Consider the following 21,544-nt stretch of genomic DNA (forward strand, 5'->3'; position numbering starts at 1 on the left):
GCTGTTTTATTTCTTATTTATTGGTATTTTTGAGTGTGCTGGGACTTTGTTGCTGCACATTGGCTTTTGTTCTAATTGTGTCGAGCAGGGGCTACTCTCTAGTTGAGGTGCCTGGGCTTCTTATTGTGGTGGCTTCTCTTGATGCTGCCCGCATCAAGCTGTAGAAAGTGGACTGAGTACTTGTGGTATGCCGACTTAGTTGACCGAGGCATGTGGAATCTTTGCAGACCAGAAATTAGACCTGTGCCCTTTGCATTGGCATGCGGATTCTTAACCCCTGGGCCACCAGGCAAGTCTGTCTCATCTCTGACTTTATGTGATCTTGAGAAATTTATCCCATATTCAGAACTTGGTTTCTTGAGTCTTAAAAGATGAGTGTGGAGTAAAAATGGTTTCTCTGAGGTTCTAGGTTCCTGCCTGGGGACAGTGAAACTTAAGAGAGATTAAGAGAAAATCAACCTGAAGGTTTTGAACATGTGTGCCTAGTATGTACATGAGAGATACACAGGATGTGTAACTCTGCAAGAAATGGCTTAGGATTGAGGCTAAGTACTGGAGTGGGTTGCCATTGCCTTCTCCACCACTATATATAAAAGTTATAAACCACAACGTCCCACTGTATAGCACCTGGAACTATATTCAATATCTTGTAATAACCTATAATGGAAAATAATCTGAAAAAGAACACACACACACCCCCCACATATATGTGCCTGAATCACTTTGCTGTATACTTGAAAGTAACATTGTAAATAAATTTACAAAGTAAATTCACAATGTAAATAACATTGTAAATCAACTGAATTTCAATAAAAATCAATATATATATATTTATACATACAGACACACACACATACATATATATATATTTATAAATAGAGACATGCACACACAAACACACACACACACACACACACACACACACACACACATATATATATATATACCTGAATCACTTTGGTGTATACTTGAAAGTAACACAACTTTGTTAATCAACTATATTTCAATAGAAATTAAAAAACAAAAAAGACCTTCAGAAATAACAGAAGTCAGGGAGGGCTGGTTTCTGGGAGGTGACCAGGAAAAATAAGGCTAACGAAAGTAAGATTGTTACACAGGCTAACATGCGTTCCTTGTTGCTTCTTGTGGAAGAAACAAGAGTTTCTTTTCATATAAATTCATCGGTCCATTCCTGCTAACAGGGAGGGAGACGCTCTTCCAAATGGAGGTTTCCTTTATAAATGTCACTGCCACTTGGCAAAGACTAACTTCTACTCTGTGTTCAGAGCCTCAGGGTCTCCTGCCTCTCTGAAAAATCAGCTCAAAACAATCCACAGGCTCAGAGCACATTATGGATGCCGTCCATTCCGCCATCTCTCAGCTGCAGTGACCCGGGTCCTGCCTAGCTTTTCAGGCCACACTTGGCATGATCCATCAGGTTGCCATGTCTTTGAGTAAAGAATTCTTGTACTCCGCCATTAGGGATTATTGTCCTCCATTTGAGTCTCCATTTCCTCTTTCTTTGAAAGCATGTATACTTGTTTAAAAAACTAATTCTGATTGGTGTCTAGGTGCTTTACAATATTGTGTCGGTTTCTGCCGGACAGCAAAGTGAACCAGATAAGTGTCTGCATATATCCCGTCTTTTTTGGATTTCTTTCCCATTTCGGTCACCACAGAGCATTAAGTAGGGTTCTGTTTGCTGTACAGCACATTCTCATTAGTTATCTTATACATAAAATCAATAGTGTGTATGTATGTATCAATTCCAATCTTTCAGTTCATCCCACCACCACCCCATTGCAGCTTGGTTACCGTACATTTATTCTCTATCCATCTGTCTGTTTCTCCTTTGCAAATAGGAACATCTATCCCATTTTTCCAGATTCCACTTACATGCATTAATATATGATACTTGTTTTTCTCCTTTTGACTGACTTCACTCTGTATTACAGACTCTAGGTCCATCCACGTCTCTACAGATGATCCAGTTTCATTCTTTTTTTATGGCTGAGGAATATTTCACTGTATATGTGTGCTACATCTTCTTCATCCATTCATCTTTAGATGGATGTTTAGGTTGCTGCCACATAATGGCTATTGTAAATACTGCTGCTGTGAACATTACATTGCATGTGTCTTTTGGAATTATAACTGTCTCTGGGTATATATGCCCAGGAGTAGGGTTGGTCGATCATATGTTAGTTCTATTGGAATCCTACATACTCCTCTCCATAGTGGCTGTACCAATTTACATCCCCAGCAACAGCGTAGGAGGGTTCCCTTTTTCCTCCACCCTCTGTAACTCTTATTCTTTGTAGGTCTGTTTGATGATGGCCTTTCTGACAGGTGTGATGTGATACCTCATTCTAGTTTTGATTTGCGTTTCTCTAATCATTAGTGATGCTAAGCACCTTTACATGTGTTTGATGGCCATCTGGAAACATACATTAATTTGTTGTTACTATTCAGTCACTACGTTGCATCTGACTCTGCAATCCCATGGAGTGCAGCACACCAGGGTGTGAACGTCACCATCTCCCAGAGGTTGCTCAAAGTCATGTCCGTTGTGTCAGTGATGCCATCCAACCATCTCATGTTCTGTCGTCCCCTTCTCCTCCTGCCCTCAGTCTTTCCCAGCATCAGGGTCTTTTCCAGTGAGTCAGCTCTCCCCATCAAAAGGATTGGAGCTTCAGTTTCAGCATCAGTCCTTCCAGTGAACACCCAGGACTGGTCTCCTTTAGGATGCACTGGTTGGATCTCCTTGCAGTCCAAGGGACTTTGAAGAGTCTTCTCCAGCAACACCATTCAAAGGCATCAATTATTTGGCACTCAGCCTTCTCTATGGTCCAACTCTCACATCTGTACAGGACCTAATGGAAAAACCATAGCCTTGACTATATGGACCGTTGTGGGCAAAGTGATGTCTCTGCATTTTAATATGCTGTCTACGTTTGTCATAGCTTTTCATACGTAAACAGTTGATGTCAAGCAGTGTGGATTATTTTATTGGCTGATTTGGAGAAGCAGCAATCTCCGTCCATTGCAGTTTTTGGACTCCACCTGCTAAGAACTCAAGATGAGTTTTTGATTCATATTTACGTGGACATGGAGACAAGGAAACTTGATGTAGAGTTGAAGTGGAAGAGGGGTGTTTGAGATTCCTCTTTGTTTGGCTTCTCCCACGCCTTGAAGAGGTGACACCCACCTCCTTGAGTATCCCCGGTTGAGATAAGCCAGTTCTTAAACACTACCTTTCAGCAGTCACCATCTTGTTTCATGTTGTAAGACAGTCACGGGATAAATCCTCCTGAAGATATCTCAGCGGTTCACACACAAACATGCAGAAACATGGTTAAAGGCTGCAGTGACTCATGCTTTTCAGTATCCATGGCAAAGAACTTCTGTCCCAGCCTTAGCAGGATTTCAAATTGACATTGACATTTTAGGAAATCAGAATTAGCTTTTTTTTCTGTTTCAACTCCCCTGTCTTATGTAAATGGCTGTGCTGACTTTTATGGAATTGAATATTCCAGAAAATGTCATGGAACCTAATATAAAACAAGTTAACATTCTCATTTTTAGAGCTTAAAGGGGTAGGGGGTTAAAATATAGATGTTGACAACCATGGAGCCTGTGCGAGGTTTTCTGCGTGTGTGAATTTCAAAGCCAGGAATTTAGCAGGTATGAAGGCACATCTGTCCCCATTGAGAACAGAGTTGAAATTCTGAAGGAATTATTATAATTTACTTCACTAAGAATGCTTTAAAAGTCAAAGACTCTATTAATGGGCTAACAGTAGGTTTCAACCGAGAACTTCAAAAGCTTTCCACTGCAATTACAATCTTAAAAGGCTACCAAAACAATTGTTAGATTATGAAAGCCAGCCTCTTGTTACAAAAATCATTATTCAAAATTTTAACTTATTTTTACACAAAGAAAATGCTTCAGTGTTACTGTACATGTTTATACAGTAACAGTCTCCCTCCTAAAGTCTAAAGGTTATTACTAGTGTGAAAATGCTGCGTATTTTCAGAAGGAAATCGTTTTGAGATGAGTTTCTAAGTTATGGAAACCACCCCAAAACAGTATAAATTTGGCAAACTTAATAGAACATTTATGGGCATTATGAACTAATTGTTGGGCCATATGACAAGGCTCAGATGACATCTTGGCTAGAGAGGATAAGAATTATATATATGTATGTGTGTGTGTTTAGCAATAAATACGTACTTACTTTCGGAAAACATACCCCACTGAGAGGTTCCTTTTATTTGAGTTACCCCTTGATTATTTCATCACTTTAAGAAATCTTGTTTTTGCAAGGCAGTCAATTAATATGCTCATTGTGTGCTCAGTAGCTCAGTTGTATCTGACTCTTTGTGACCCCATGGATTATGGCCTGCCAGGCTCCTCTATCCATGGAATTCTCTTGGCAAGAATACTGGAGTGGGTTGCCATTCTTTTCTCCAGGAGATCTTCCCAACGTAGGGATGGAACCCAGGTTTCTTGCATTGCAGACTCCAGGGGATCTTCCCAACTTAGGGATGGAACCCAGGTTTCTTGCATTGCAGACAGCTTCTTTACTGTCTTAGCCACCATGGAAGTCCTAAAGCCCCCAAATTTGTCATCTTGGGGTTTTAAAATCTGACAGTTTTGTTTTTTCCAACCTTGCCTTCTGCCTTTTAGTCTCTAGGATGTGAAACTGAAGGTATTTGTTACAGCTGAAAGGAATGTTGAGGTATATATATAAAAAAAGAGGGACTTCCCTGGTGCTCCAGTAATTAAAATTTCACCTTCCAATGCAGGGGATGTGGATTTAATCCCTGGTTGCCTCTTGGCCGCCACCCCCCTCCCCAAATCATAAAACAGAAGCAGTATTGTAACATGTTCAGTAAGGACTTTAAAAAGAGTCCACATTAGAAAAGCTTAAAATACACACACACACACACACACACACACACACACACACAGAATAGGCAGTTTGATATTTTGTATATACCAAGCTGTTTTCAGGAGAATGTTGGAATGTTGTTGCTGTTCATTGGCTAAGTTGTATCTGACTGTTTCGCTACCCCATGGACTGTAGCCTGCCATACTCCTCTGTCCATGGAGATTCTCCAGACAAGAATACTGGTGTGGGTTGTACTTTTCTCCTCTGGGATCTTTCCAGGGATAGAACCCGAGTCACGTGCATCGCAGATGGGTTCTTTACCACTGAGGGGCCACCAGGGAAGCCCCTTTAAGGAGGATGTGCTAAGTCATTTCAGTCATGTCTGACTCTTTGTGACCCTATGGACTGTAGTTACTTTGATGACATGTCCTCTCTCTAGGAGTGATCAGCTAGCCCTCTATCAGAAAATTCACAGGCTAGTCCTTCAGCTGATCTGCTTGTATTCAGTACGTCATAAATGCATTATATCTGTGAACGGACTTGCTCGTTATTTTGGGATAAATGTAAGGATGGATTCTCACTGGAGAGATTAAAGATATCCAGGATCGATGGGTTGGCTGAAATATTTAGAGACCATCCGCCCAGTTGAATGATTGAGTGCAGGTGGTCATGTACTTGATGGATTTGTACAAATCTGGAACTGTTTGTAGCTTTGACATTGCCCCGTGGCCATGGCTTGAAGGCCTACCAGCCCTGTACAAACCCACCAACTAAGGGAAATTACTCACAGGTGCATGAGTTGATCTCTGGACTTCCTGTTCTAGTCCACTGACATATATTTCTGTTTTTGTGCCAGTACCATACTGTTGGATGACTGTAGGTTTGTAGTGTAGTCTGAAGTCACAAAGGTTGATTCCTCCAGCTCCTTTTTTCTTAAGGCTGCTTTGCTCCTCCAGGGTCTTTGTGTTTCCATACACATTGTAAACATTTTTGTTTTAGTTCTGTGAAACATGCCATTGGTAATTTGATCTGCATTGACTCTGTAGATTGCCTTAGTAGGTATAGTAATTTTCACAATATTGATTCTTCCAGTGCTGGAAGATGGGTATATCTCTCTGTTTATATTATCTTTGTTGTCTTTCATCAGTGTCTTGTGCTTTTCTACATACAGTCTTTTGTCTCCTTGAAGTGAAGTGAAGTGAAGTCATTCAGTTGTCCGACTCTTTGCGACCCCATAGACTGCAGCCTGCCAGACTCCTCTGTCCATGGGATTTTCCAGGCAATAGTACTGGAGTGGATTGCCATTTCCTTCTCCAGGGGATCTTCCCAACCCAGGGCTCAAACCCGGGTCTCCCGCATTGTAGACAGATGCTTTACCATCTGAGCCACCAGGGAAGTCCTCTCCTTAGGTAGGTTTATTCCTAGGTATTCTTTGTGTTGCAGCAGTAAATGGGCTTATTTCCTTAATTCTGTTCTCTGATCTTTCACTGTTACCATATAGGTATGCAAGGGATTCCCATGTACTGATTTTGTATCCTGCTTCTTTACTAAATTCCTTGATTAGCTCTAGCAGGTTTCTGATGGGATCTTTAGGGTTTTCTATGTATAGTATCACTTTGTCTGCAAACGGTGAGAGGTTTACTTCATTTCCAATTTGGATTTCTCTTATCTCTTTTTCTTCGCTGATTGTCATGGCTAGGACTTCTGCATTTCATACTGTAATCTTAAAGGGCCACCCTTTGGGCTGTCCTTGGAGACTTAGGGGTTAGTGGGGCTTTGGGACACAGTTGTGCCTACTGAAAGTTCTTGGGGCTCCAATTGTTATGTGTGCTTGCTATGGGCATACACTAAATGGCCATCGATATGACTGATGTGGGTTCAGTAATTACAGGAGTGGAAGAATAACTTACCACCAGCTCCTTCATTTTCAGGGGTTCCTGTTACCGAAACGAATGTATGCATTTGCATAAACAAATCCAGTTAGGGAGCTTTGCATCACTGATTTTATGGTCTGACCCCAGGCTGGCCCCTGGGATAAACAGAATGAAACTCGGCCAGGTTACATAAAATTGCACAATACTGTATCTCTTGGCTTTCCATAACCTCATTTCTGTATAGGGAAATGGTGCATGCCTTTGCTGCAGGCAGATCTTAAATAAATCATGATGGAATGAGATGAGTAATAGAATTATGTGGCGAGATCATTTAGGGAACAGATAAGACCGCGACATTGAATGTGAGCCAAAACAGTACAAATACTCATGTTCCATTACAAATTTAGGAGGTTTAATTATTTTGGAAAGCCATGTTTTAGGTTGTGCTAATGAGGTGTCAAGCATTCAAGGTACCCTGCCAAAGCCATAGAGTCCATGGTGTTAGCATCGCCCCTTAGACCCCAGGTAGCAAAAAAAAAAAAACAACCCATTTAACCACTTAATGCCATTTAAGCAAGAGGATGGGAGGGGGCACTGTTATTCATTCTGTAGGTAAAGTCATTCTGCATTGTCTCCCCAAATCCCTACAGCCTCTATTTAATGTTAGATAGAATGAAACTCACGTTGAAGCTGCAACTCCAATACTTTGGCCACCTGATGCGAAGAGCTGACTCATTGGAAAAGACCCTGATGCTGGGAAAGATTGAGGGCAGGAGGAGAAGGGGACGAAAGAGGACGCAATGGTTGGATGGTATCACCAACTCAATGGACATGAGTTTGAGTAAACTCCGGGAGTTGGTGATGGACAGGGAGGCCTGGTGTGCTAGAGTCCATGCGGTCACAAAGAGTGGGACAGGACTGAGCAACTGAACTGAACTGAGAATGAAAGAACTGTGGGTGGATGTATAGATGGATGAATGGGTGGGTGGGTGGACAAGTAGGTGAATAGGGACATGGGTATATAGCTGGACTCATGGATGGGTGGATGAAAGAGTGGTTGGGAGGATGGATGAAAGGATGAGTGAGTTAATGGGTGAATGGACTGGTGGATCCGTAGAGGAAAGGGTGGGTGAGTGAAGAAATGGATGCATTGAGTGGACGGGTGGTTGGGTGGATAAATGGATGGGCAGATCAATGAGTGAGCTGGTGGGTGGATGGATGGATGGATGAAAAGATGAGTAGATGAATGGGTGAATGGATAGATGGAGGAGTGAGTTAGCGCATAGATGGATGAATGTATGAAAAGTTCAATGGATGGGTGAATGCATGGGTGGGCAGGTGGATGGATGGATGAATGGTTGGTTGGATGCATGGATAGATGGATGGTTGGATGCGTGGATGGATGGATAGATAAATGGACAGATGGATGAATGGATGGATGGATTGATTATTGGATGGATGGATGGTTGGATGGATGGATGGTTGGATGCATGGATGGATGGATGGATGGTTGGATGGATGGGTAGATAAATGGATAGATGGATGAATGGATGGATGGATTGATTATTGGATGGATGGGTGGATGGACGGATGCATGGATGGTTGGATGCATGGATGGATGGTTGGATGGATGGGTAGATAAATGGATAGATGGATGAATGGATGGATGGATTGATTATTGGATGGATGGATGGTTGGATGGATGGATGGTTGGATGCACAGATGGATGGATGGTTGGATGCATGGATGGATGGATGGATGGATGGTTGGATGGATGGGTAGATAAATGGATAGATGGATGAATGGATGGATGGATTGATTATTGGATGGATGGATGGTTGGATGCATGCATGGATGGGTGGATGCACGGATGGATGGATGGTTGGATGCATGGATGGATGGATGGATGGTTGGATGGATGGGTAGATAAATGGATAGATGGATTATTGGATGGATGGATTGATTACTGGATGGATGGGCAGATGGATGGATGGATAGATGGATGGATGAGTGAGTTAGTGCATGGGTGGATGGATGAACAGATGGGTTGGTGAATGGATGGATGGATAGAGAGACAGGCAAGCAATAACACTGATTTTAGGGAAGATAGTATATATTTAAACTCACTTTGGCCACCTGATGTGAAGAGCTGACTCATTTGAAAAGACCCTGATGCTGGGGAAGATTGAAGACAGGAGGAAAAGCGGACGACAGAGGACGAGATGGTTAGGTGGCATCACCGACTCAATGGACATGAGTTTGAGCAAGCTCTGGGAGTTGGTGATGGACAGGGAGGCCTGGCGTGCTGTGGTCTATGGGGTCACAAAGAGTCCGACATGATTGAGCAACTGAACCAAACTGAATCTAGTTACTGAGAGCTAAACCTTGGGGTTGTTGCTGAAGGATAAGACTTGTGTGATAAGAAGCTGATCATGGTAGAGCCCACTTTGCTCAGTCGCTTCAGTAGTGTGCAGTTTTTTGCCACTGTGTGCACTGTAGCCTGCCAGGCTCCTGTGTCCATGAGATTCTCAAGGAAAAATACTGGAGTGGGTTCCTCCTCTAGGGGGTGTTCCTGACTCAGGGTTTGAACCCATGTCCACTGTGTCTTCTGTGTTAGCAAGTGGATTCTTTACTGCTGAGCCACCCAGGGAGCCAAGGGTCCACTCTAGATGCTTGCAAAGCCCAATGCCACTTTGCGAGTTGATAAACTTTGTTTTAGAGCGATTTCATGTTTTTCAAGTATCTGGTCGAGTCAATCGACAGTCATCAATTTTGAGAGCGTCTTGACTTACGTTAGCTTTACATGGTTCAAAACAATGAACTCACAAGATATCTAAGAAACAGAGACTGGATCTGAAAAACGCTAGCTATGATAATGATCTCTGATGCTGGATCTGTCCTTGGGATCATTGCAAGTGTTGTTGAAATTAAAAGATTAAAAACACGCATGAATTAAATAGAAGAGATAAAGGAGAGAATGCAAATGATCCCCAGGGCCCTTTGAAGTCCTGGATTCTGAGTTAGACACACGCAGCTGGTATTTGTTTTGTTTTCTTTTTTAACATTTTTATTGAAGGAGGCTCAGACGGTAAAGAATACCCCTGCCGATGCAGGAGATGCTGGTTTGATCCCTGGGTCGGGAAGATGCTCTGGAGGAGAAAATGGCAAGCCGCTCCAGTATTCTTGCCTGGAGAATCTCATGGACAGAGGAGCCTGGTGGGCTGCAGTCCATGGGGCTTGCAAAGAGTCAGACATGACTGAGTAACAGCAATGTAGCATGTTTGCAAACCTGTCTTTTGTTTCTACTGTTTGTCCTGATTTCAGCAACGTGAATCAGCTACATGTATACACATATCCCCTCTCTTTTGGATTTCCTTCCTGTTCAGGGCCCCACAGAGCACTGAACGGAGTTCCCACGTTCTCATTAAATATCTCTTTCATACAGAGTCTCAGTAGTGTTTCTGTGTCAATTCCAATCTCCCGATTCATCCCACCCTCCCACCCCAGCTTTTCCTCTTGGTGTCCATGTGTTTCTTCCCTAGGACTGTGTCTGTATTTCTTTTTTTGCAAATAAGATCATCCATACCATTTGTCTAGATTTCACATGTACTCCTTGTGTGTGTTAGTCGCTCAGTCATTCCCGACTCATTGCCACCCCACAGACTGTCACCCGCCAGGCTCCTCTGTCCATGGAACTCTCCAGGCAAGAATACTAGAGTGGGTTTCCATTCCCTCCTGCAGGGGATCCTCCTGATGCAGGGATTGACCCTTGGTTCCCTGCATCACAGGCAGGTTCTTTACCATTTGAGCTACAGGGAACATACGATATTTGCTTTTCTCTTGGTGACTGACTTGTCGCTGTGTGACAGTCTCCGGGTTCACTTGTGTCTCTAGAAATGGCCCAGTTTTGTCCTTTTTCGTAGCTGAATAATATTGCATTGAAAGTATGCATCACAGCTTCTGCGGCCATTCATGTATTAATGGACACTTAGGTTGCTTTCTTATCTTGGCTATGGTAAGCAGTGCTGCTCTGAACATTGGAGTACTTGTGTTTTTTTGAATTATGGTTTTCTCAGGGTGTATGCCCAATTGAGGGATTGCTGGGTCATATAGTAGCTCTATGTTTATTATTATTATTATTTTTAAACTGACCTCCAGTGGAGGAGAATGGTAACAGAGAGAAGGGAGGAAATTTAGCTGGGAATTACCAATGCTATGGACTAAAATTCTTCAGCCCTTTCTGTTTCCCCAAATACCTTGATTCCTCGTACACGGAGTTTTCTCTCTAAACTTCCCAGATAACTGAGCCAAAATGGAGTTCAGAATTTGGGTTTTCACAATAAGCCTTCTGCATGACCAGGAATCCCCAGCCAAATACGAGGACTCCCCTCTTCTGCGGACTCTTCGATGCAGGCATAAGTTATGACTTTATTCAGCTGAGTGCATCTGGCCAGAATCCACCAGAGGCTGTCCAAGGCCCAACTTTTTGACAAAGATGGCACCTTCCTTTTCACTGTGATCCCCATCCCATGATAGGAAGGATGAAGCTACACACACTATAGTCTGCCTTTACGGGTGATACCAGCACCCTGTAAATGAAAGGTTGTTGCTGAACAAAAAGACACTGGGATTCTTGGCCTCCGGAGGAGAAGAATTCGATCTGGGGCCAGAGACGAGGCTTGATTGCTCAGAGCTTTTGTGTAATAAAGTTTTATTAAAGTATAAAGGACATAGAGAAAGCTTCTGACATAGGCATCAGAAGGAGGCAGAAAGAGTAGCCCCCTGCTAGTCTTCAGCTGGATGTTATATAGTCACTAGCAGTCTGTTAATGAAAGAAAGGAGTGTCTTAAACTCAGAATGGCACCAGGCCCCTCACCCATAAGATGCATTTTGGGATTATCCTGACAGCAGAAGATTCATCCCAGGCCATAAAATGATTAACTCGAATCTTGTAGAAGGGCAGGTCACCACACAAACAGTTTCGTTTACATAGATTGCTGCTGCTGCTGCTAAGTGGCTTCAGTCGTGTCCGACTCTGTGCGACCCCATAAACGGCAGCCCACCAGGCCTCGCCGTCCCTGGGATTCTCCAGGCAAGAACACTGGAGTGGGTTGCCATTTCCTTCTCCAATGCATGAAAGTGAAAAGGGAAAGTGAAGTCACTCCGTCGTGTCCGACTCTTATCGACCCCATGGACTGCAGCCCACCAGGCTCCTCCGTCCATGGGATTTTCCAGGCAAAGAGTACTGGAGTGGGGTGCCATTGCCTTCTCCCTTACATAGATTAGGGGAACAATATCTGAGTATAATTGTCAAGTAGAGTCTGAGGTAAATGCACAGCACATTAGCATAGCTTAAGACAAACATTTCCATAAGAAAAATGCATTGGTTAGCTCAAGGTTTGAGAATAGTTAAGTTCAGGTGAAACCAGGTATCATTATGGCAACACAGTATTTTAAGAGAAACCTCCTTTTAAATTTGTATAGAGAAGAAAAAAATATCGCTATTTGTTTCCTGTTGCCCCTTAAGAGAGATAAAAATGTCTGACGCTTGCAGGCTATTTCCTCCCTTTGGAGACCCCTGGCCTTCCTGCCTGTTACCCTCTCATGAAGACATGCCAAATGTTCTAATGCCCTTTTGCCCCCTGGGTAAAAATGGTTGCAGAGAGCCAGACACAGCATAGCAACGGAATTGAAAAATGACTCCTATTGCATTTCCAAAGGAGGAAGAGAGAACTGTATTTCCACCTATTCTTCAGAGTTTGTTAAATGGAATTTAAAGTAGAAAGCTCTCAGTTTTAAATTCTATAAGTTGCTCTTCCAGTAAAGACAGTATTATCTTTGACTTGACTTGATGGAGTTCCCACAACAACTGGGCCTTCAAAAACATCTGGGGATGAAAGAGGCACCCCAAAAGACCTCTTGAATTGGCATTAATCTGAGTTCATGACTGACGAGAAGGGACCTTATGGTACCTACACAGATACACTAAAGCTGTTTCTGTTGCTCTGCAAACCGATAGGCAGAAATCCAGGCACAATACATAATATTGTTGTTTAATTGCTAAGTAGTGTCTGACTGTGACCCCATGGACTGCAGCACACCAGCCTTCCCTGTCCTTCAGTATTTCCCAGACCTTGCTCAAACTCGTATCCATCGGGTCATCGATGCCATCCAACCATCTCATTCTCTCATGCCCCCTTCTCCTCCTGCCCTCAATCTTTCCCAGCATCAGGGTCTTTTCAAATGAATTAGCTCTTTACATCAGGTGGGCAAAGAATTGGAGCTCCAGCATCAGTCTTTCCAGGTTGACTTCCTTTAGGATTGCTTAATATTAGAACAGGGCAAATTAAATATGGAATATGGGGTGGATACAGATTTTCTTTAGGGATGTCAAACGGTGTGGTCTTTTGCTCACACCTGGGGTGCCTTTCATGCCAGGTGAAAACCAACAGGCTTTCCTTTATGGAACTAGTATTTTGCAAGAGATGCCTAGAGCCGGATAGCTGCGTTATGATAGCTGAATTTTCATCTGTCCCCTGTAGGGTGCTCAACTGTCTGGAACAACTTGGTTAGAGCATATAGTACCTTGTCATTTAATCATCTAAGTGTTGCTGTGCATGCAATCTTGTGGATGTGGTTGATGTCTAAAATCTGTTGATTTCGGTAAAGCAGATCACACCATCATGTGGTGAGCCTCATCTCATCAGTTGAGATTTCAATTACAAAACCCGAGATTTCCCAGAAAAGAAAGAATTCTGCCTCACGTCTATAGTGTCAGCTCCTGCCCGAGTTTCCAGCCTCCCAGCTCCCTCAGTGGTAGGACGACATTCCTTAAAATCAGTTCAGTTCAGTTGCTCAGTCGTGTCCCACTCTTTTCAACCCCGTGGACTGCAGCACGCCAGGCCTCCGTGTCCATCACCAACTCCCGGAATTTACTCAAACTCAAGTCCACTGAGTCGGTGATGCCATCCAACCATCTCATCCTGTGTCGTCCCCTTCTCCTCCTGCCTTCAATCTGTCCCCGCATCGGGGTCTTTTCCAATCAGTCAGCTCTTCGCATGAGGTGGCCAAAGTATTAGAGCTTCAGCTTCAGCATCAGTCCTTCCAATGCGTATTCAGGACTGATTTCCTTCAGGATGGACTGGTTTCATCTCCTTACAGTGCAAGGGAGTCTCAAGAGTCTTCTCCAACACCACAGTTCAAAAGCCTCAATTCTTTCGTGCTCAGCTTTCTTTATAGTCCAACTCTCACATCCATGTATGACCACTGGAAAAACTATAGCTTTCACTAGACCGACCTTTGTTGGCAAAGTAACATCTCTGCTTTTTAACATACTGTCTAAGTTGGTCACAGTTTTTCTTCCAAGGAGCAAACGTCTTTTAATTTCATGGCTGCCATCACCATCTACAGTGATTTTGGAGCCCCCAAAAATAAAGTCCTTAAAAGGGATGACTTCAATCCACTTCTCCGACACAGTCTGATACAGTTAACAGAGAACTTTGAGACAGCTTGGTATCCCCAGTCGTATTTCATAGTGTTCACGGAAGTTGAAACAACTTACGTTAAAGTAGAACTCATTTTCTGGCCTTACGTGTTCACACAGATGCTCAGATCGACCGCAAAAGTGCTGTGATGACAATCAGACGTAGAAATTGGCAATGCATGTAGGAAGAAAAACCCAAACATAAGCCATCCTATGTTGGAAATCCCATCCTTCTCGCACACAGTCAAGACGCCCCCACCCACCATACCTCTCTCCTCTTCTTCCTCTCCCCCGGGTACACCTACCACCACATAAATGTTCTCACATTGATCCCTTTTGCATATATTTCACCACACTTAATTCTCCCGCTATGCCCCATATCTTTGTTCGTATAGCATCAGTCTCTTGGAAGTATTCTCTCCCAATCACTGTCTCAATTCCTCTTTTCCTATCCTCTCTGTTTTCTTTTTAATTTTTTAAAATTTATTTTTAATTGAAGGATAATTGTTTTAGAGTATTGGGTTGGTTCCTGCCATCCGTCCATCCACATGAATCAGCCATAGGTGTACCCATGGCCCCTTCCACTTGAAGCTGTTTCCCACCTCCCTCCTCATCCCAGCCCTCTAGGTTGACACAGAGCCCCGGTTTGGGTTCTCTGAATCATAGAGCAAATCCCCTTTGGCTGTCTATTTTATATATGGTGATGGATGTTTCCCTTTTACTCTCTCCAAAGACCCCACACCTTGTCCATAAGCCTGTTCTCCATGTCTGCGTGTCTACTGCTGCCCTGCAGATCCTTTCATCGGTACCATCTTTCTAGATTCCATATATATGTGTTAGTATTCACTATTTGTTTTTCTCTTGGTGACTTAGTTCACTCTGTATATCAGGATCTATGGTTGTACCAGGGCTTAGTTGTGACCTGCAGGATCTTTAGTTAAAGCATGCAAACTCTTGTTTGCACCATGTGGGATCTAGTTCCGTGACCCGGGATCGAACCCGGGTCCCCCTGCATTGGGAGCACAGTCTCAGCCACTGGATCAGCAGGGAAGTGCCTTCCTTCCTCTGTCTTGAACCTGCTCCCATCAGTGTACTTCGCTCGCCACTCCGACAGACGCCTCTGGCCCAGGTCACCGTTGGGCTTTTCACTTGCTGGATCCAGAGGCGACTCCTCAGCCTGCGTTCCATCTGCTCTGCTTGGACTAGAGAACCTTGAAACGTTTGAGGAAGTCGTGAGGTTAGACTTTGCTGCAGGAAGTAAAGTGGAAGGAGATGGAGGAATCCACAGATGCTTCACTGCGTGTGGTGGTCACCCTCTGTTTTCCCAACAGACAGACTCAGGAGGGTAGGACTTGATTTGCTTCATGCCCTTCTTCCCCCCACGTCCGACAGACATGCAGATTTCTGGTTCTAATTTTCCTGGTCCTTCTGATCATTTGTCAAATTGCTCACTTGCCCGAAAAATGAATCACAGGACTTCTTTGGGATTCTGGAGTAGAAACGAGGTAAGGAAGGGAGCCAAGTTCTGGTGCCATCTTGGACTAGCAGTACTAGTGATATTTTTTGTTTTGCAAACGTCGATTACTCCCTCCCGTCTTTTTCTGGACCTTCTTGTTTGATGGAGCTGTAAATAAATATAACGTTCTTGATCCCTGACAATTCCGGGAAGGTAATTAAGACTGCTCTTAAGTGAGAGAGCGTCGTTTTGTAAAAGAATAGTTAATGACACAGTGAGTCATTGTAACTCCCTTCATGATCAAGGTGGAAGTGAACAGTATTATTTGGGGCATAAGAGAATGCTAATTATTGAAGGTTGATTATCATTCTCCGAGTATATTCTGACGTGCGGTGACACAGCTGCCGGAAACAGAAAGGGAGAAGGGCCACCCGCAATCCGAGCCTTCTTACGCTCCCCTTTGGTGGGGGTCTTGTCTCTCCATCCTCCCTCGTAAGAATTTAAGGATGGGTTCTCAAACACCGAGAAGGCAGGTCAGACCCATCCCAGTCAGTTCCATGGTTCATGGCTTATTGGCACTCTGTACTTCTGTGTTCTCTGCAAATCGACGTAAGCAAGGCATCTTAGAAACACAGTATTCTCCAGGGTAGCCGTGTGTATAGACATGTCCTACGGGGACTCCCCTGGCAACCCAGTGCTTAAGACTCTGCACTGGGCATGTGTTCAGTCCCTGCTCGGGGAACTAAGATCCCACATTGCTGTGGCCGAAAAAACAAACAAACAAAAAAAAAAACCACTTTTTTTTTTTTTAATTACAATAAAAAGATTTGTTCCAGGAACTACATGCATAATTTCGTATTTTCTAACAGTGACATTAAAGAGAGTTAAAGGAAAAAAAAACAGATTAAGACTGAATTTCCTTTGTCAAAGTATTTCCAAAATATTAACATGTAATACAGACAAAAATATTGCTAAGATTTTTTTTTTTTTGCTAAATACTTGCTATCCAGTGTGTATTTTATTTACAGCACATCCCAGTTTGGACAGGCCACATTCCAAGACTCCACAGTGAAAGATGCTCAGCCGCGTCTGACTCTTTGTGACCCCTTTGACTATACAGTCCAGGCCAGAATACTGGAGTGGGTAGGCAGCCTTTCCCTTCTCCAGCAGATCTTCCCAACCCAGGGATCGAACCCAGGTCTCCCACATTGCAGGTAGATTCTTTACCAGCTGAGCCACCAGGGAAGCCCAAGAACACTGGCATGTGTAGCCTATTCCTTCTCCAGGGGATCTTCCTGAACCCAGGAATTGAACCGGGGTGTCCTGCATTGCAGGTGGATTCTTTACCAGCTGAGCCAGAAGGATTACATAGCCATAAGTAGTTATGGCTACCATCTTGCAAATCACAGAAATAGAATCAAAACATTCCCACCATTATTAATAATCCCTTCTCCATCAGCCACCGTCTCTTGATTGGTTACTAGACATCCACCCCTACCCCCAAAATCAGTTGCCTTCTAGGAAGACTATGTAACCTTCTCAGCAACGCATGATCAGTATTCATTTATGTGTTCGGATCACCTTTACAATTGGACGCTCGTTACTACATGTGGTTTAGAAGACTCCACGTGGGCCCTGCTAAGCCATTTTGCTTCTGCTCAAGCCATCGCCCCCTCCTTCTCTGGACCCTACGTTTTCTGCACTAAATGTCCATGACCCTCTGCTTCACCTTCACATCTGTTCTGATGCTTTTCATTTTTGCCGTGTATCTGGCTTCAGTTCTTGGTCATAAGCCCCACGGTAACATGCAGTGTGTCCGCCTGCTTCACTGTCCAGCCAGCTGTCCTGCATAGAAGGGGACTCAAACATAGGAGACCCAACACTGCATCAAATGTGTTGGATTTGTATATGAAAAATCACATCTGCCCGTGTAACGGATCGTACAAGTGTGTATTTTTGTTGTCTATATTTTTAAAAAATCGTGAAAGAGTGTCGAGTTCCATCTATATCCTTGTTACTGCTGTAGAAATGAAGCAGTATTTCAACAGCAGTCTGGCTTAATGTGATGGTTAGTGACTAGTGTGAACACACATGATTACTTACGGGGGGAGGCCTGAGTTCTATTTTTGATTGACACCCCATCTGTGGGTTGATGTTTAATGTATGACTTTGGGCAGTGGGAGGGACTCGCACTCATCTGTGCTAAATCTCCACTTTCCCGTGTTTAAAGGGATTTATTCCTTAAGAATAAATCAGTGTCTTCAATTCATAGACTGGCCTTTTGCTCCTGGCAGACATAATTAATCGATCGCAGTGTTTAGTTTATCTGAGTAAAGAGGCAGATTCTTTTCAAGGTAGCACTCTGCTTATAAGCCTTGCACGCCTGCTCAGTTGCTCAGTAGTGTCCAACTCTTTGCAGCCCCATGGACTGTAGCCCGCCAGACTCCTCTGTCCATGGGATTCTCCAGGCAAGAATACTGGAGAGGGTTGTCATTCCATTCCCCAGGATCTTCCCCACCCATGTCTCTTGCATCTCCCGCATTGGCGAGGGGATTCTTCACCATGCCGCCACCTGTGAAGCCCAATAAAATAATAGTTAACATGAATTTCAGAGGTATACTGTTATTAATAGTCTCAGTTTAGCATAATTTCCATCGTATAGTAAAAGGTCAGGGATGCAATTACAATAGTAGGTTCATTTTGCTTCTTTTTGTTCTGCTTCTGTGTACATTGTCAGCATCATTTTAATTTTCTTGTATAATTCATGCCTGTTTCACTGTTCGAGTCATATACAGATCGATTTTTACATTATGAATCTTGCAAAACGTATTCCCACAGAAAAGGGACAATTAATAAAACTTGCAGGATATGCCTATCTTTTCTTTCAAAGTGAGTTTCCGACTAGTTTTCCTTCATTTTTATTACTTTGCGTCTGTCTACTTACTCTTTTGTTCAATTCATTCCCAACTATTCCTGAACGTTCTGGTAAAGTTGAAAAATATCCTTCAAATTCTTCTCAGTCTTTCTCTGCCTACGAAGTACTTAAACTACATACTTATTTCACTGAGGGTATCCCTCGTGGCTCAGATGGTAAAGCATCTGCCTGCCAATGCAGGAGACCTGGGTTCGATCCCTGGGTCGGGAAGAGCCCCTGGAGAAGGGAATGGCAACCCACTCCAGTATTCTTGCCTGGAGAATCCCATGGACAGAGGAGCCTGGTGGGCTGCACTCGATGGGGTTGCAAAGACTTGGACAGCACTGAATGACTAACACCATCACTTTAACTTTTTGATTTCATCGACTACTTGCAGGTATCTGTTTCCATTTTCAGGCTCAAATTAATGTACAAATTCATCTACATTTAAGGGATAAGACATATAGAAAAATAGGACATCTGTATTTTCTTGCACAATGTTTCTTTTCTTAAATATGTGTTACTTTCCTATTTGACAGTCTCAGAAAGCATCCACAATGTGTTTGTTCATGAAACAGTTATGTTTTATAGATGTGTGTATACATATACATGTATGCGTCTTTGCTGATGGCTCAGTGGTCAAGAATCTACTTACTAATGCAAGAAATGCAGGTTCACTCCCTCAGTTAGGAAGATCCCCTGGAGGAGGGCATGGCAACCCATACCACTGTTCTTGCCTGGAGAATCTCATGGACAGAGGAGCCTGGCGGGCTACAGTCTATGGGGTCGCAAAGAGTCAGACACGACTGACCGACTTTCACTTTCTACGCTGTTCACAAGTAAGATTTTGGCTGTGTGCTTATGCAGTTTCTCTTTGGAGCAGAGAGCTTGAATACGGGGCAGGGTACTTCCCAGAAGTTTCCATGTCAGTGAGAACATGGCCTCCTCGAAATTCCCCAGGGGCACAGGTTTCCTGATTTGGACCCTGAAATGGTACATTTGTGTGTACGCTCTCGCATTTGAATGTCAAAGAGCTTTTCACCCTCTCGAAACTCCCTTCCAAATCGGATGGCTCCAGGCAGACCAGCAGGGCATTCAACAGCCTGCTGTCTTCTGCTGGAATTTTTGACAAATGAATCATATGTCATTTTTCCTTCCTGAACCAGATGCCGTTTTATTTTATTCTGGGAGTTTGCATCGCAGCATGCATTTGCTGTTTCATGCATTTCCAACGGTCTTTCCTCCGAGGGGTTTCTATATTATAAGATGCTCACTGACCTAACCCATCAATCTCACCTCTGCCACCAGCCCTTTCTATAAACTGTTTAGAGCTTCGCTGGTCTTCTCATTGCAGTGCCATGCTTTCTACCTGCTTCTGTTTTCCATCGACTTGGAATTTATCATTAATTATCGTGACCCTTCCATTTTGGACAATCAGAAGAGACGCTGGGCAGTCACTTATGTCTGCCTCTAACAGGGCTGTTGCTGATCACATCAAGTGCTTAAAATATGGTCAGCATTGCCTAAAACATGGCTTTCCAAAACAATTAGTCTGCCTACATTTAGAACGGAGCCTGAGGGCTTCCCTGCTGGCTCAGTGGTTAAGAATCTGCCCGCTAGAGGTGGAGAACACACTTGTGGACACAGTGGGGGAAGGAGAGGGTGGAGGAAATATAGAGTAGCGTGTAAACATGTGCATTACCATATGTAAAATAGATGTTGTTATCTTTCAGTCACTCAGTCGTGCCTGATTCTTTATGACCCCATGGACTGCAGCAAGCCAGTCTTCCCTGTCCATCACCAACGCCCGGAGCGTGCTCAAACTCCTGTGCATTGAATTGGTGATGCCATCCAACCATCTCATCCTCTGTTGCCCCCTTCTCCTCCTGCCTTCAACTTTTCCAAGCATCAAGATCTTTTCCATTGAATCAGTTCTTCTCATCAGGTGGCCATAGGATTGGAGTTTCAGCATCAGTCCTTCCAATGAATATTCAGGGTTGATTTCTTTTAGGATGGACTGGTTGGATCTCCTTGCTGTGCCAGTGACTCTAAACAGTCTTCTCTAGGACCGCAGTTCAAAACAGACAGCCAGTGCTAATTTGCTGTGTGAGTCAGGGGGCTCAACCCAGTACTCTGTGACAACCCAGAGGGGTGGGGTGCAGTGGGAGATGGGAGGCAGGTTCATAAGGGAGGGCCAAAAAAAAAAAAGAATCCGTGGGCCAGTGCAGGACGCACAGATTCAATCCCTGCTCTGCGAAGATCCCATGTGCCGTGGAACAGCTAAGTCTTTGCCCTTCAGCTGTGGAGCCTGTGCTTTGGAGATCGGAAGTCACAACTTCTGTAGCCTGTGCACTTAGAACCCATTCCTGCCAACAAGACAAGCCTCCTCAAGGAGAAGCCCCCACACTGTAACTAGAGTAGCCCCCTGCTCCCTGCAACTAGAGAAAAGCCCACACAAGCAACAAAGACCTGGCCCAGCCAAAGGCAAATAAAACAAATTTTTATAAAGCTATCATATTAAAAAAAATAAGATGGAACATGAGTGTTTGTACCATTTTGGGTCATGTTCCACATTGCTGTCTTGTCCTATCTTATGAGTTCCTCCTCTGTCCCTCTACATAGAAGCCTTATTATTTACATTCTTATCTGACACAACACAAGAACATTTCACAACCTGTCGGGAATTCTCCACCTGGGGATCAAGCAAAACCAGGAGGCTTGAAATCTATCTTCTGGCTCCAAATGGACTGTTTTTTGTGTGCTCTTTGCTATTATCCTACTGAAAATAACCTTTAAAATCCAGAGGTGTTTATTTATTTATCGTTTTTACCTTTGGCCAATATCCTCTTTCAGACAAGAAGGGTTTCCAGGGTTGACATGATCCAGTGATGTAATTGTCTCCCTAAGTCTCGTCAAGGCTTTG

The 21,544-nt window shown here is 43.6% G+C and overlaps 1 protein-coding gene across 2 annotated transcripts in view; it reads left to right on the plus strand.

Moving 5' to 3' along the window:
- The window catches only part of NLGN4X (neuroligin 4 X-linked), a 388,593-nt gene that overhangs the window by 315,480 nt on the left and 51,569 nt on the right, over positions 1–21,544 (plus strand). The window lies entirely within an intron of this gene.

Source organism: Bos javanicus, chromosome X, assembly GCF_032452875.1.
Source record: "Bos javanicus breed banteng chromosome X, ARS-OSU_banteng_1.0, whole genome shotgun sequence".
Taxonomy (NCBI): Eukaryota; Metazoa; Chordata; class Mammalia; order Artiodactyla; family Bovidae; genus Bos; species Bos javanicus.